Below are 13,658 nucleotides of genomic sequence, written 5' to 3' on the forward strand. Positions count from 1 at the left end.
AATGTAGAAATGCTTCTGAATGCAAAAATAAGCACCAAGGCAGCAAAACAGAGCTCACTTGAAATATCTTGACTAATTAAATTGAACTATACATCTATTAAAAGAAAACTGATGGTTAAAATAAGAAATATCTGTGTCATATCAGTAAGTGGCAAGATTTTAAAAGCAGCTCAGCACATGTTTTGTAGCATAAATTACAAGTTTTGGCCTCAGAACCCTCCTCCTACACTTATCAGCACTGTAACTTAGAGAAAACTACTTAACATCTCTAAACTCCTTTTTCTCCAGCTGTCAAGTTGTCGTAGTTGCCTCACTGAATTACTAGCAGATAAAATAAGGTAAGGCGTTTAAAGTGCTTATCACTATTTGGCACTGAGTAGGTGCTCAAAAAAATATGTAGCGTTAAAGTGTAAGTGTAAAGAAATACGGCTGGCTTCTTCATTCAGAGAAATCTGCTTGCCTTCTTGCCCATCCATTGGCATTGGGGTCAGCCATTTTATTTATTTATTTTTTTAATTTTCTTTTCTTATTTTTTTTTTTTGGAGGAAGATTAGCCCTGAGCTAACATCTGCTGCCAATCCTCCTCTTTTTGCTGAGGAAGACTGGCCCTAAGCTAACATCCATGCGTATCGTCCACTACTTTATATGTGGGACACCCGCCACAGCATGGCTTGACAAGTGCTCCAAACGGTCGCACCCGGGATCTGAACCAGCGAACCCCGGGGCCACTGAAGTGGAACATGAGCATTTAACTGCTGTGCCCCCAGCCGTTTTATTTTTGAGTCATTATTAGAAACCCTTTTGTAGCTGGTTAAGAAAGAAGATCCCTCTGGGAAACCCTTTTCAGGTTTAGAAATAGGGAAAGAGGCAAAGAAGTATATGTTAAGGGAAAAGTATAAAAACATTCAGTGAAATTCAACATCAGAACCCCAAAGGAATATTTTCTATTCCTTGCAAGGATGCTACTTAAAGTTATCCACAGTGATATAACACATGTGCGAGAATCTGTCTCATTCGTTAAACGTAATTTTGTTAATTTGCTACCACTGCTAGACCTTTTATTATGGCGTTGGTCAAGGCAGATCACTGTGAAAGTACAAAACATTGTGTTCTTTTTATAAACTGTTCTCCGTGAATAAAATCCCTTTAAATTCTGGAATCCTTTCCTTCCTGCCAATTAGTGCCAACTCTGGTTAGAACCACCTCCACACAGCATCATCAGCCAGCTATGCATAACACTTTGCCTGTAGCCGTCAAAGAAATCGAGCCTCTGAACACAGGAGTGCAGGACTTACCTTAAGAGCCAGCTATTGAAACTTGGATGGAAACCAAACCGCAAATATGCTCGCTACGGATTCTGCTTTATTTACCAAGAATGCATCATCTTGAGCCAATAATTTTCCAAAGGGATTCTGGGGTGAAACTCAGAGGCAGGAAAGTGTTTTCCTCCCAAAATAAACAAATGGATTTGACACTGAGGGGGCAACGTTGTAAGTTTAATTCTTTCCCAAGTAAGAAGGTACAAGTTCAGAGCCTATGATTTGTTATCCATTCTGACTACTCAGTTTAAAACTAGAGGGTGACCCAGTGACTTATTTTAGCTCCTACCTTCCCAAACTAAGTTCAGAGAGTTATTGCAAAAGGAAAACCTGGACCACTGTCATTATGCTACTTGTGGAGTAATTAACCCATCAGTTCTCGTTCTGATGTGTAATTTGTATGGACTCCACATATTTTGAGATGTGAAAATAAATATAAGCTATACACAGATGTAACATGCCCAACAGCAATTGCCAAGAGAAAATGACTAGATTTACTTCTGAAGCATTTTAATTTTTTCCCATTTGACATAGTGTACGTGAGTCTTAGAACTGAGTAGCTTAACATTAGCAGGAAACAAGGAGTCAACAGGTTGAGATTGCCTGGAAGCAAAAATAGTTTGGAGGATTAAAAGAAAAGGTTTTGCTTGAAGGAGGGAAAGTGGGAAAAAAGATGAGATGAAACGGAAAACAGGAACTAGCCAATAAATGAAGTGCTAGTTGGAAGTCTCTTTGAGTTTTAGGATTTGGCAAAAATTTAAGCAACCACAACTAAAATTGGGAGCACAACTAAAATATTTTAACTAAAGTAGTCCAAGCTCATAAATGTCAAAACAATCCATTTGATGCTTATATATACATAAAGAATAAGCATCCTTTAGAAAAACTGCGGAATTACATTTAACATTTTAACATTGATATTATGTTAGAGTAAACAAGAGTAATAAGTGGAAATAGATCTTGAAAAATATTCAATAATTCTTTTCAAATAGAGAATTTGTTTATGATAAAAATTTATGTACATGTTTCTTTATCATGAAAAATATGTTGATGTGAAAAACCAGTACTAAAAATACATTAATAGGGATGGCCTGGTGGCAATGTGGTTAAGTTCACGTGCTCCACTTTGGCGGCCTGGGGTTGACAGGTTTGGATCCTGGGTGCGGACCTACACACCACTCATCAGGCCATGCTGCAGTGACGTCTCACATACAAAATAGAGGAAGATTGGCACAGATGTTAGCTCAGCAACCATCTTCCTCGAGCAAAAAAATAAAATAAAATAAAATGGCTTTAACAAAGGAAAATTATATCTAATAGTTCTGTTGTTAGGGTCTTATTTAAAAAAATTTATATATATATCTTTTCAAGGATATTCAACCAACCCTAATAGTGACATGAACTGGGCATATTCATTTTTTCTCGTGTTTTCTTTCTTGTTGGTAGCAGTGATGTTATTTTTAGCAGCTTTAACCTGAAACGTGGAAAGAGAAAGACAGGAACTATTATGATGAATAATGGATGAAATAGTTGATTGGTGGAACAAGTGTTGGAATATCTAAAATACTTTTCCCCAGGTCTTCACTTTTAGAATTGGGTGTAAAGTGATAATATGTTCAAATGTCTTTTAATTGCAACCATAAGCAATCAAAGGAGGCATGGTTTGGTGCTCAGATTGGCATGTCTGAGACACACGAGGTTACGTTGGTGCCCTGGGGGTTTCCTGATCAAAGCTTCTGAAGTGGCGAAGTTGAGACACTTCCAAGAGACTTGAGTTAACGCTAAACAGCTCGAATGATTTCACTGTTCTGCCTCACACCCCGATTAAGCCAACATCCAAACATTCATTCAACTTAGAATAAGGTGGATTGAATTCCTTTAAAACATTCATAGTTTTCTAAATTATTCTATAACAGAACTTGATAGAGAAATATAATAGCAAAACCAAGTTTGCAAATTCACTACTTTTACACATAAACAATATTTCCAAATGAACCAAGAAAGTTGCTTCACCTTTATAACCACTGAATAAATGTAAAAACTTTATCCTTTTTCCAAGATAAGTTTTAACTGTAGAGATTATTAAACCCTGTTTTATTTAAGTAGTATTAAGTACATATCTGTTCTCACATATTTTTCCTCTTAGAAACAAGGCGCAAAAATCTAGAAGAATTTCATTGTAATGTAAGAAAATGGGACTATTTACATCTATGCTCTTCCCGATTTAATATTCTGGTGTCCAAGAAGTAAAATGAAGTAGACAAAAGCTAAGGGAAAGCCAGAAGGAAAATTCCACATGGAACTAACGCCGTCTTTCAATGGTCATTTAATACACACACATACACAAACACACACACACACAAACATAGTCCAAATATAATCCTAGCTAGTGGAATGAGAAGGAATGAATGATGCAGTAGAAATAGTATTGATCTCAACCTTAAAGCATCAGAGTTGCTTCTGTCACTAATTAGTACCATGACCTTGGTCATACATTACTTCTCTGAGCCTTGGATTCTTCAGATGGGAAGAGAGAAATTGGATTTGTGAGGTTTCATGCATTTTTCCTGTGTGTGTAAACTTGAGTGATCTAATAACAACCAGCAATGTATGCCTGACCCGCTACTGGGAAATGATTAGACTCCACAGACCGGCACTTCTGGGGAGACCTCTGCTTAGGATGAGGGAGGTATCTTTTATCACAACTGGATAAAGGCTTTAAGAATACTGCTGTGCTGTCAAACACTCAGGAAGAACCTATTTAAGCAAGTGTTTTCTCAGGGACTGAAAAGGAGTAATTTTTACTTTGCAGAATTTGAACAGTTGCAATGGAGTCATCATTTTACTCGTTTCGCCTTGCGTTACGATTAAATGTTAGAACACCCTATCAGAGTCTGGGAATCATATTAGTGCAGCTGGCCAAGGACACATCAGTCGTGATGGGGAATGGAACCCAAATAGCATGTCTACAGGACGATGGATGAAGACTGGTGTGCAAGTCAGTTTAGGGGGACTGGAAGTATCTGGAGGGTTGTTGGATTTCTGCAGAAGACTGTGGCTTACTTTCAAGTCAATGTCCCATTGAAATCTCCATTTCAGAAAGATATCAGTTTATGCTTTAAGAAATGTATCATATCATCCTCTAAGAAATGTATCAACATATCCCACAACTCTAGAGAGAGTTTACAAGGCTAACTTTTTACCATAGAGGATAGAGAATTTTAATTTAAGGATGAATTTACCCAAACCAGTTATTTAAACAAGACTGTTTACTACTCATGTGTGTTAATTTGCTCAGACTGCCGTAACAAAATACCACAGACAGGGTGGCTTAAACAAGAGAAATTTATTTCTCACAATTATGGAGGCTGGAAAGTCCAACATCAAGGTGCCAGTTGATCTGGTTCCTGGTGAGACTCTCTTCCTGCCTTGTAGATGGCTGCCTTCTCAGTGTGTCCCCTTATGGGGGGAGAGAGAGAGCGAGCTCTCTGATGTCTTTCTCTTCATATAAGGACCCTAATCATATGGGGTCAGGATCCTACCCTCATGACCTCATTTAACTTTACTTCCTTACTCTAAATACACTCACCCTAGAGGTTAGGGCTTCAACTTAGGACTTTTGGGGGGCTACAATTCAGCCTATAGCCTCATGCTCTCTTGTTTAGATATGTGACCTTAATGTTTTATTTGTGGCTTGTATATAAGCACAGAGTGGTCACCATCACTCCAACTTGGAGGAACATGTTGCTCAATCCCACAGGCCACTCTGATGTGTATCTCCGAACTATCTGCCTGGGAGAAGAAAGGGGGAAACATTCATCTATTGACTCCCATCCTCCATTGACAGGAGTATGCTGCAGTGTGTCAACTTTCCTACATGTCCACACTCAAGACGGATTCATGCTGAGTGGGTTCCCATGGGTCTTCTATAAAATGGAGCCAAAAATGCCCAAGGCAAGGAGTAAGAGGTTACAGTGAGATGCTGTCAGTTTTGGGCCTGGGCAAAATTGGTCAAAGCCTGTGTGGAACTAATCAGGCCAGCAGTGGCTAGAATAGGAGGAGAATGGGGTGTCTCTGAATTAGTGGCAAAAAATGTGTGATTCAGGCTGCTGTAGATTAGAAATGGCCACAGATCCTTTTACATCCCTCCCATTGAAAGGAAGGGGTCTATCTATCCTCTCCTTGAATCTGAGACACTTCCTAATAGAACATGGGAGAAACGAAGCTGTGCCAGTCCAGGCTTTAAGAGACTGGCAGCTTCCAGCAGGTTCTGTCTGTCAGAATACTAGTTCTCGGAAACTAGCTGTCATATTGTGAGAAGTCCACGTGATGTCAGGAAACCACAGGTAGACAATCTGGCCAATAATTCAAGCTAAACTCCCAGCCAAAGCCCATGTCAACTGCCAGTCAAGTGAGTGCACCATTTTGGACATCTAGTCCAACTCCAGCTGCCATCTGAAATCAACCACACAAGGGAATCCAAGTGAGAAGGCCCATCTGAGTCCACTCAACCCACAGGTTGTGAGACAGAAAAGTGAATTATTGTCTTGGGGGCCAGCCCAGTGACATAGTGGTTAAGTGGTTGCCTGCTCTACTTCAGCAGCCTGGGGTTCACGGGGTTCGGATCCTGGGCATGGAGATACACACCACTCATCAAGCCATGCTGTGGCAGTGTCACACATACAACCTAAAGGAAGATTGGCCCAAATTTTAGCTTAGCGACAATCTTCCTCAAGGAAAGGAGGAAGATTATTGACAGATGTTAGCTCAGGGCCAATATTCCTCACACAGACAAAAAAAATCATTGTCTTAAGATAAGGGCACTAAATTGTATTAAAATGAGGCAGTGTCTTAACATAAAGGTATAAGATAAGGGTATCAAATTGACATGGTGGTAATAATTCTACTTAATATGTGGAATTTATTTAATATTTGGAAGTTTATTGATAATCAAAAATGTGCTTTTAAATTTTACTCATGATTAACATTTTTATGTAACTGTTATTACAGCATGTTTTTGAGAAAAATGCCAGTGTATTCTGAGCTCATGATGACAAAGATAATGCCTAATATTTTTCTTCATTTGTGTGTGCCCATTGCCTTTCACCAATATTAGCACATATTAGACACTTAAGATATATTAATTAAGAACAGTAAATGTTCACCACAATATATTAGTATTTGAAATGTAAGTGCAAAAGACCAATAAACAGGAAGGCCATGTAAAAATACAGACCAATGCTGTCCACACTTTGTTTATAATAAACTGGTGAATTTTTTTTCTCCTAAATCTTCCTATGATTTGAACTAGTCTTTGTAATTTCCTGATCTTAATCAGTAATTAAAAATCTACTGTGTGAATTACAGATTGTTCAGGAAAAGTATTTGATTTGCCCACATTTCTCTAGACATGACTAAATTAGGGGGCCTTCCCATTGCAAAGCAGTTTTATCCAAACTAACCATAATGTGACCATTGTTTTGCTAGTGGCTTTAACAATAAGATGCATTATAGAAATATTTTTATATTTTTATTATGCAACCCATTATAATTGCTTTGAGCTACGTTTAAATAACGTGGGTGGGAACTAGGATACAGTCTAAAAAATGACCTAAGGCATTTAGTGGTAGTTGGAATTACTGTCAATTAATGTTGCTTTTCAAACTGAGTAAAAAAATATCTGTGAGATTTTTTGCTATTTTCCTGAATAAGCCTTGGATTGCTGGAGTTTTATACAGAGAAGCCTTCATCTCTTTCGTTAAATGTTTGTACTTCATTATTACTAAGTGCACCGTATTTTTATGTTATATTTCAGGATGGCACACAAAGGGAATTATCATATTAATTACATATAATGTTGCTGTTTAATGATTTACTCTATAAAATGAAACAAATACCATCTACACACACCAAAGTACTCTGCAAAATTATTTCTATTTTAGGAATTAAAGGAATGGGAAGACAGCATCCTTTTAAAGTAAAAAAAATAAAGCCACATTTTAGGATGGGCATTACTGTGACATTAATTATTTATAGTTCATGGAAGTTTTTACTGCTAATTTCATGATAAAGTCTCTCTTCACTGACATTCACACTAACAATCATTTTTCTATATATTAAGATTTTTCTATTTACTAATAATCTTTTAATTTGATATTTATTTCTATTTACTAATCATTTTCCTCTTTACTGAGACACTGTACACTGTAGAATCAAGTTAAAGTCACACACACATTCACACGTACATATACATGCACGCACGTGCACACGCTCTGCAGGCACTGACCATATGACAGTTGTGTTTTCTCAGTTCCCTCTGTGGTCATGATCCTGTGGAAATAGGTTGGTCAAAGGAGATCCTTGTCTACTTTAAGAGCCAGAGTCCCTTTCCTGGCTGTCTTCCCTCTGCAGGACTTGCCAGGGCCTCAGAAATTATGACTTCTCAGAGCATTTACGCCCCATGTGGCAACCTTCTGTTAGATGGCCAACGTCTGCTTTTAGAGAAGGACACACTAGTGCTACTCCAGAGCCTAATACTGGTAGATAAAATCTATAACTGTAAAATAATTATATGATGAATTGAATTTTATATGTTATACTGTCCAACAATATTTTGCTATTATTTTGTAATTAGACTAGAAGTTTCATTTTTCTAGGAAAATTTTTCCACATCATTTCTATCACTGGGAAAAATAAAAATAAGGGGATGATAATAGTTATTAAGAAAAGAAACTTTGTATGTAGAGATCTAGGCATAATTGGGAATTATAATCATAAGGAACACACTACCAGCCTTTCATCAAAGGTTAAACGCTATGCATATTTGAGAAAAATATCTTTGCTCATTATAATACCTGGTACATCATGTTATAATTAAGATTGTGTCACTCTTTCCATTATAAATCACTATTTTAAAGACTCATAAAACAGCTGTAAAAATGAGCTCCAGGCTCTACTTAGCATGTAAAATATTAGCCCAGGAGAATTTATGTTTTTTATTTTTATTTTATTTCTTTACAAAACCGTCTTTCAGGTCTTTTTAAAAAGAAGAAAAATTTCAAGTAGATATTTTTTTTCAGGTGCCTTTTTTGCACTTCATAAATCAGAACCAGTCTTGCTTGTTAAAAACCAAATCTTGCAAGTGCTTGGTGAATTAGGAGACGCAATCATTTGGAGCGCTTCAAACAGCTCCTTTCAAAGTGCCTTAAATATTTTAAACATTACATGTGATCACTAAATATCTTAAGAGTCTTATAAGCCACCTACAAGGAAAGCTTTTGCCCCTTTCCTTTCCAGATGGTATTAAAGACTTTAGTGATGCCAAAGTGTAGTGTAAGTTACTTTGCGATTATAGATGTGATCCACTATTTCAAAAATTCAGGTTCCATGGGACAGTTCCCCATGGCAAGCCATGCCAGCCTGTTCCTGTTTTTTCTACCTGTGCGCGCCGGGCACGCAGTCTCAGCCTGGCTGATGTCCACTGACTAAATTCACCTGTAAACTTCAACCAGCTGAATACTTGGAGTGAAGACTTTACAAAATTCTAACTATTATAAAGAAAATACTTTGCCACCAATGCACATAGGCTAGATGTAAATTAAGAGACCATTAGGCTCAGCAAGACTCAACTGCAGAGGCAAATGAAAAGTGAATATGTAAAAGCAGAGAGAATAGCTAAGACATTTTGAGAGTCTAGACTTTGTTCTCAATGATGTCGGAATTCGTTTTGTTTCAAACGAAAGTCTCATTGACTTTTAGGGTGAGAAAACTGATTTTTCAGTGGGCTCTTCTCTGCATGGATGGATATTTTTCTTTCAAATCTCAAGAAAGAATGTGCAAAGTCAGCTGAATTCAGGCCATTCTTTGTGCTCATTAATAGAATTCCTTTTGCTATGGGAATCACATTGTTTGGGCCCAGAAAATACCCCTATTTATTATGTTCTTCCCAATACAAGATGTTATGCTAAATGTTTTTACTTATACGATCTCATTTAATCTTCACAGAGACTGTGTGTCAATGTGGCCTCCAATATGCTATGAAGAAACTGCAGAACAAAGTAGTTAAATAACTTTTTCAGGGTATTTTCCAAGCTGATATTTAAACTCGGAGAATCTGACCCCAAATAAATAGCTCTTATGCTATGGTAATTTCATCTTTGTAGAGACTTGCCCCAACACTTTCATGCCAGGTGAACTGATAAAGATGAATTAATCTGGCAATTTATTTTTGGTGCACAAATAGATGTCAAAAGAAAGTAAAAATGTTTCAACTTTGACAAAAATAGCTCATACATAGACAACACAAACACACAGCACAGCTTAAAACAATATTGTTTCACTCCTGGACCTAATCAGTTTCATAAACGATATCTTGTAAAAGTGTTGAATAGAAAGGGTGTGAACGTTTTACAACACAGCCAGAAATGGACACCCTTCCTATCTAGAGGTGAGCTCTACATCCTCTCCCCTTGAATTTGGCCAGGCCTGTAAAACTTCAACCAATAAAGTATGGCTGAAGTGACATTATGTGACTTCTGGGGCTGGGTAGTTAAAGGCCATTCAACTCTGTCTTATTTACTAGCACACTGGCTCTTGGAGCCTGGGGTTGTTGTATAAGAAATCCAAATACCTTGAGGCTGCAGTGCTGGGAGGAAGTCCACGAGGGAAGACCACAAATTGGGGCTATGGTGGAGTCCCAGTTGAACCCAGCCTTCAAAGGGACCCAGCCTTCAAAGGGTCCCAGCCCAGGCAGTGGGCATGTGAGTGTAAAAGCCTTCAGATTATTCAACCTCCAGTGTTTGAGCTATATCCATGCATTTGAATCCCCACGTTAAGGCCCCAATCATTACGGAGCAGACAAAGCTGTATTCAGTCTGCCTTGTGTAAATTACTGGCCCACACAATCTATAAGCATAATATTATCATTTTTGTTTAATATCACTCAGTTATGGAGTGATTTGTTACATAACAAATAGATAACCAGAGCAATTATACAACCCCTCATAAATCAAAATTGTTCAATAGTGTTTTAAACATTTTGTTTTTAATCAAACATTAAAATATTGATTCAATTTGGGCATCAAGTGCTTCAAAATTATGTGACTCGTTGGCATGTAGATTTCCAGTTACGAGGAATTCAAATATTCAGATTTTGTGTTTAAGATATTTACTAAAGATGCTTGCATGTGTAAGTTCCTTGAGAGAAAAGATGAAACATCTCTTCCTACTCACTTTTTTCCTCCCATCCCCTTGAGACATCCCCTTGCTGTGCTGGGTACATCTCAGTAAAATCTTAATACAGGGACAAATAATAATAGCACTGATTAGAGACACATCGTAGTTAAAATTAAAATCAAAATATCTTCTCTTTTGTTGACCGTAGTTCCTAAAATCATACAATCTAAGGATCGAGCAAAATAATACAACTTTTCCTCCAGAATTTAAGAAGCATATTAAATGTAGCTTCTTGTCTTAGGTTTTCAGAATAATGTCAACTTTGAGACACAGGCAATTGAACAACCTTTTAGGTGGGACTGACTTATCCTGAGAGATGCTGGCACATTAATAATTGAATACTTTGATTTAGGTCCATGACAGATTGACAGAGACTGAAATGTTTCTCACCTGTATCTTAGATCTATGAATCCACTTTACTCTGGTAATGGTGTCAACATTCTACCTACTGTCACGCAAGTATAATTTTCTGTACAAAGGTAGTTTGGGTGCTAAAACACCATAATTGTTTTTAATAATTTGAAAATTAAAAAAACTTGAACTTTTAATGTGTTTTTCTCTTTAGTCCTTTATATTTCTGATTGTCTAGATTAGAAATATATCTCTAGTTACATAGATAAAATTTTCAAATGCTTAGCTAGGAAGAAATATACACAACAATTTAAGTTAATAACTTTTCATTGTTGAGATAATTTATGCATTGATTTTTGTTTTTTCTTTTAAGATTTCTGAACTAAAATGTGCTGTCTCACATGAACTCTGTCTTGGAGCAATATACTCAGAGAGGAGAAACATTTGCTCAATTTAAAATATGACAACTATTTTCAAATACGCTTGAACCCGGAAGTGAAATATTTAACAGTGAAACTAAAATATTAAATGCAAATGAAAAGGTTTTAAAAAGTGTTTGCTGCTATACAAAATGAAGACTTTGTATAATGAAAGCAATATGTTATCTACCAGGAAAATGAATCCGTACTTGCACCGACTGTCCAGCAGACTTTCTGTTTAATAGTAAGACCAATTATTCTCTCACTTGTTGCCAAGTTGGCTCATTCATTTACTTATTCACAACATTCATTAAATACTTTGAATATGACTTACACTTTTTAAAGTGCTTCCATTAAAAACATAGAACACGGTCTTTAACTTTGGGAAAATAACCATATTATCAGTGACCCCCTGGTCCCTGGCCATTATCTTTTCTTACTAGTAACAGTTTCCCCAGAGATTCTAGGAGCTTCCATGCCCACTTGTTTATTAATTCTTTCCAAATCTCTAACATGGAGCTCTTTCATTCTTAGTTCTTATGCCTAACTCAAGATGTTTTCAGCTAGATTTCCAAAATAGACTTAAAACTCAACAGGCCCTGAATCTCTCCTACCAATTTGTTCTGGCCCTGTGAAGACCTATATTGGTTGATGGTCCTAGTATCCATTTAGCCCAGGTCTTTGAACAGAGTAGGTTAAATTATCTGAATCCATTTGTTTGTGCACATCTGTTAGGTTTTATTTGGAATATAATGATAGTCCCCAAAGACTTTGGGGACATTAGAGAGAGTTAGATATTGCCACAACCTGGGTACAAGGTTATAAAGGAAACACTTTCAAGATCACATTCTGCCTCATGCAAAGACTAACATACAAACTAGTTCAGAATATCTTTTCTGTAAGCTCCATGAAGTTACAGATCTTTATTCTTCTGTGGGCTCTAACCACATCCTTACACTAAAGATTCACTGGAAGCAATATTCTTATTCTGATTCTGATTCTCCTCATCAGGCATCCAGAATTTCTCCTAAATAGATGTTTTAGGCACAAGAACTTAGAAATATAAGCCAATGTTGCAGCTACATGCCTCACCAGAGTTTTATACCCTGTTCATACAAGAGTAGAAAGCGCCTTTAAAATATTTTAGCCAAAAAACATAGCTTGAATACCTCTTTGTAGCCGTCAGTGAGAATTATTTTTTTAAATGTTCTACTTGCTAATCAATAAAACGGGAAGTATTAATGTGAATAATGAGAGCTAAAATTTCACGTGTGTTGCGTTTCTGATATAATACTAATTGACCATTCTTAGATTGGAAATTCCAAGTTAGAGAACTGATTACTCTAGCATTGAAATTTCAGTTAATGAGCACAGATAAAAATCACTATGTCTGCGCCAAAGCATTTTAAAATAAATCCATCAAAACCAATTAGTGTTTGAGGTGGAATCACACATTAACCAGCTTAGGAATTTGGTCAGGTAGATATAATTCCTAGTTCCACTACTTACCAGCTGTATATATAACTTTGGGTGAGTCACTTAGAGTCTCAAAACCTCATGCTCTTCATGCATATTGATTCTGCTAATTTCTATTAGGTGCTACATATGTGATAGTCATGGTGCTTGATGCTTGAGATACAGGACTTAGCAAAAATCAGACAGTGTCCCTGCCCTCATGGAGCCACAGTCCATTGGGATGACTAGATTTTAATCAATAATTAAAAAAAATAAAATTAAAACTGTGATAAGTGATATGAAGGTAAAAAAAAAAAACTAATGGCACAAAAATTACTCTCCAGATCTAATCTAAGGGGTCAGAAGAAGCTTTCTTGGTAAAGTGACATTTGAGCCAAAATTTATGGGTTTAATATGAACGAACTGTGGATAAGTATGGAGTAGAGGCCAGCGCACTGGAAATTTGAAGACGAAGACAAAATATGTGCTAATTTAAATCTAGAGAGATGAACATTCAGGAAGCTGAACATGCGTGTTGGGTCTTATTAGGAATTTCAACTTTCATCCTGGAGGCCAGGAAGAGCCATAAAAGGGGTTTGCCAGAACTGTCACATGATCAGGTTTTCCATGTAGAGAAGCTGTCGCAAGATTACAGGAATAGATGATAGGAGGTCATTTGAGAGGAAGCAGCCCAGACAAAAGATAAGGATAGATGAGTCCCTCAAGGGAGATTTGTCCTACTCTTCATTTCACCATAGTGTTTCTTTTAAAAGTTTCCAGTATCAGTTATATAATTGCAAATGATTAAATAGCAGTGAGTCCTTCATAACAAATCATCCACATGTTAAAAAAAAAAGGCAAAAAATTTTCCACCTGTTGT

The sequence above is a fragment of the Equus przewalskii genome, chromosome 27, assembly GCF_037783145.1.
Source record: "Equus przewalskii isolate Varuska chromosome 27, EquPr2, whole genome shotgun sequence".
Classification (NCBI taxonomy): Eukaryota; Metazoa; Chordata; class Mammalia; order Perissodactyla; family Equidae; genus Equus; species Equus przewalskii.